Raw genomic sequence first — 4,544 nt, forward strand, 5'->3', positions numbered from 1 at the left:
TTAGATATTTTCCATTAATGAAATAGGTTAACTGCTTGAATAGATAACAATATTTATGATTTTACCACTTTAGGAAGGCTTAAATTGATTTTTGTGTATGATAATGGGCAGATAACTCCAAGTATCAGCACAAGCGGAAGATGATATATCTTTTCAATGCAACTCCAGAAATAAAACACTTACTAAAAAACTAATAAATAATTCTTCAAATTAATATTCAAAATATATTCCAAATCATGAAAATAATATAAAAATACACAACACAGTGACAAAAAATTAATGTTGAATTGCTCAATATTTTAGCAAGTTCAGTTTGTTTATTATTTGTTCATCTAGCAGTGTATGTCTGACTGTCTTGCTGGTCTGGGTATTTACTGGACTGTTCTGATCATTTTCCTCAACACTCTGCAATGTTGAAAAAAGTAAAATATTACATGTATGGATCATTTAATCATATCATTTACATGTATGTATTTCGCATAAAACAACAGACATGTTCAAATTTGACTGAATGTTTTTTTTTCAAAAAAGAAGCAAAATCCTGATGTGTTTATGTTTACATGTACAAAATTTCAAAAGTGAAAAAGAGGAAATGGCTTTTAATTATTATCTCAAGTTATATTGATTAATGTTATTTTACTTGGAATACATATTAGTCTATAGTTGCATGCACTAATTAATAGCTGCAACTGAATTACATATAGCATAACAGGGCTCACCATTAACTAAAATATTAACTTGTTCTTAAGGCAAGTGGATTACTTGTATAAATGCTATTCTAAATTGTAATTTGTCATTGAAACGTATGAAAAATTATGAATGGCATATAATATAAATGATCGAAATTGATAAGAGATATGGTATGGTACAGTATTGGTAAAGTTGGTCTCCACATTATTTACTGTCACAAAATACTTCATTAAAAATTATCCTTATTGTTGTTGTTATCAAATACAGTGTATCTCAGTACTGGGTCAGTATAAAAAAAATCTTTTAAATATTAAAAGTAAATTATTAAGGTTTAAAAGATATCTTACTATTGTATATAATATCACTCAAGAGAAGAATATTCTACTCAATCTGATGGTGTGTTCTAGTGATATGACACTGACAAGTAGATTTAGAACATATTTTTCAGTAACTAAGCTACTATATAGTTTGGATATAGGTTTTCAACCCTCACTGAAATTTCATATTTCTTTTTTTATACTTAAAGTTTGATCAGTTCCATTACAGTGAAAAAAAAAGTTTTTAATTTTTCATGGCATTTTATCATGACATCATATCATAATTGTTCAAGAAAACTAATTGTAAACCAGACAAGTGTTTTTGTAGATTTACTTGTCCAAATACAAAAATCAGCTGGACACAGAAACTGGACAAGTGAAACTGTTGATCCCTGCATGATAGATAATATACTATCAGCTGATTTGAATATCTACATGTGACATCACTTTTTGATTAATTTTGTTTAAAATCATCAACTCACATTTTCTGTTCTATGTCTCCCTTTTGACAGACTCTGTTGTGATGATAAGAGCCAAATTCATTTATTTCTGCAGCATACACATAATCCTACAACTGTTTTTAATATATTCACAGCAATTTTATAACAAAATGAATCATTTTAAACAAATTTTTCAAATTACCTTTACCTTTACTTTTATGCTGTTAACTTTACATGTATATTATATAATCAAAATTAAGTAGTCTGTTCCAAATGGTATTTCCATCACTGTTTGCTTAATTAAGATGGCTCAAATCATCCACAAAAAAAACCCCAACCCAAAAACAACTTAGGTATGAAATATAACATGATGCGAAAGATGAATATAAATCAAAAAGGTGAAAAACATTTTTTTTCGAGGGAGGGGGGGGGAGAGAGTATTTGTATTTTCTAAAATTATCAATTTAAAAAAAAAATAACCACTGAAATTTCACTTTGCGAATGACATGAAGAACCTGGGTGATACTGTTAATAATTGGAGAGGGTGTTTGGGGGGGGGGGGAGAGATAATTTTGTTTGCCGGGGAATCTGATGCCCGATTCTTAAAATTTACTCTGTACATTTAGACCTGAGGTGTATTCATTGAGAAAATTAACAAGCGGTGGAAGCTTGAACAGACTATAAGATTGGTTGAAAATTATTTGATTCGGATGTGAATATACATACCTTGACCAATTGGAATAAGGACTGCTATGGACTGCATCTTATCTCCATAGACTGCCTTTTTATGATCCTATTTTTTCGCTTGTTCATGAGGTTTTAAACATATACATTGTATATTCCAGAGATTTGGGGTTAATTTAATCAAACCACATCACTGACACCAGATCTGACTTTCACTTAAAACGCATGGCAATGGTGGATTTCTGTAATCGCTGTGGGTACCTCAGAACTATGCTCATCATGGGTTGACACTCTAGAAGAGTACACACTGCGATTCTTTCCATCTTGGACACCATCTGTCCAGGGTGGGGTGTTTAATTGTATTGCATTCCTATATAAGTGTTGCAGGTTGGTAGCTCATTAGCTTCCTTGGTTGAGTGCTTGATTCGTATGTCAGATTACCGAAACTTATGTAGAGGAAACCTCTGTCCGTTTCACTTGATCATTTTGTAAAAGACAGTCACGTGTTTACAAAAAGTTTGAATAAAGCACAGATCGGTAATTAAGCTAAATCCCAATAGAGCATGGTTCATTTCATATTCACCAATTGATTAGAGACTAACTCTAAATACACTAAAACTTAAATCACATGCTTTCTCCACCCAGTTTGATCTATGTTTTTCCAACGTCTGCTTTTGCCATGTTGTTGTGACGTCTTCTTTTGTACTTCAAAACAGAAGAGTCAACAAATGGAAGTAACTTTAAGTTGGATTTTGTGGAAAAGCGGTAACTTCAAATCGTTGTATGTTAAAGCCAGTGAATATACCCAAGCCAATTTTGGTTGTATTTATTAGACCAAGGTCTTTTCTTATTAAAGAAATTTTTATTTCCGCTTTCAATTGCCTGCTTAAAATTAAATTGATATTATTTAATGTGCCTGTTTTTTACTATTTTATAAGCTAAATCTATGAAACACAAATTGATGATATTTTTATCTGTACATTTCACTGAAATCAATTTATGTGTACAAGTACATTGATTACTTGCTTATAAAATTAAACTGATGTCATGATCAAACCTAAATGCATTTAGGGAGCATACGAGTTATTTATATAATGGTACTCTATATGTCATTTTGGCCAGAAGCAAAATGTTTTAGTGTCGTTGCTATGGAAACTGAGTATGAACTGTCAAAAATATACCCACAGAGAGTCATATGGAACACTCTTTCGAGTCAGAGAGATAAAATTCAATTCTATGATAGTGCGTGGCAACGTATTTTTGGTATTTACAGAGAATTGAGTTAAAAACTAAAATATCACATTTTTGCTTACGTTGATGGTCAAATAATCGAAGAATTTTACTACTACGAAAATAAACTTCTGTTTTATCTTTAATATACAATAACACTGTCTAGTTTTTATGGTCTCCGAATTTCATCAAACCTAGGTCTGATTAGATGTCGAGCGATGTTGTCGTTATATATTTTACTGTTGTCGTTATATATTTTACTTTTGAGAAATTCCGAACCGTCTTTTATTTTTATCTTTTTACTAAAATTTATCGATCCCTTTTAAATTTATCAAATGAAAATAACTTCAACGATGACTGGCCGAAACGATTTCACAGAGTTGATTGGAAGTAGATGAAATGAAAAAGTGCAAGATAATATCAATTTGTTTTTAAAAAAATAAACGAAAGATATAAGTGTTGAACTATAGGTTTCTAAATTTTCACGTATTTTTTCTATTTTAACCCCTTCCCTGCCCTGCCTAATAATTTGAACTTATTTAAAAAGTTGTAAATCTTAACAAGACATTTCATTTGGTAAAAATAGGAAAAGAGGAATGGCCCCTATTTAGGAAGATAAATTCTTCACAAGTTTGCTGTCAAAAACTTGTAAAGGAAGACAAATTTCAAATAAATGTGTATTTAGTATATGTTTTTAAGAATTTAAAATAAAACTTTAATCCCATTCCTAGTACTGAATTGATATTTCTATTGAATATATTCAGTGTTTCAGATACCATTTTAGCTGTTGTTTGCCAATTTACCGTGTTGGCGCATATATGCCGCGTTAAGGTAACTAAAAGTATTTTTTTTCAAATGAAGTAATTGAATAATACCCTTGCATTTCATAAAGTGTAATATTTTTAACTTAAATTTAGACTCAGCTAGATAATTGATCAATAACATAGTTGCTAGCTGTATATACACTGTCGCCTAGAGGACAGTGTCTGTGCTTGTAAGTCTGGGAGTACACATGTTGAAATGCCCCACTATTTTACGATAGCGTAGAAATCTTGTGTCATAATTAAAAGCGTCTGAAAGTTTTTTTCAGGTCTGTTTACCTCTGGTAAGATTATCTGAGGGGTGGGGTCTAAATGATAAAGATATGAAACCGCAAAGGAAACAGGCTCAAATTGAATTGAAC

General features: G+C 30.8%; 1 long non-coding RNA gene across 1 annotated transcript; it reads right to left on the bottom strand.

Annotated features, from left to right (window-relative positions):
• Positions 1-340: 340 nt before the first annotated feature.
• On the bottom strand, positions 341-2,281 carry LOC136271771 (uncharacterized). Its single transcript, XR_010709761.1, has 3 exons — positions 2,174-2,281; positions 1,490-1,575; positions 341-405 (listed from the first exon to the last, which is right to left on the bottom strand). It is a non-coding gene; the product is annotated as an uncharacterized lncRNA (long non-coding RNA).
• Between the last annotated feature and the right edge of the window lie 2,263 nt (positions 2,282-4,544).

The sequence above is a fragment of the Magallana gigas genome, chromosome 9, assembly GCF_963853765.1.
Source record: "Magallana gigas chromosome 9, xbMagGiga1.1, whole genome shotgun sequence".
Classification (NCBI taxonomy): domain Eukaryota; kingdom Metazoa; phylum Mollusca; class Bivalvia; order Ostreida; family Ostreidae; genus Magallana; species Magallana gigas.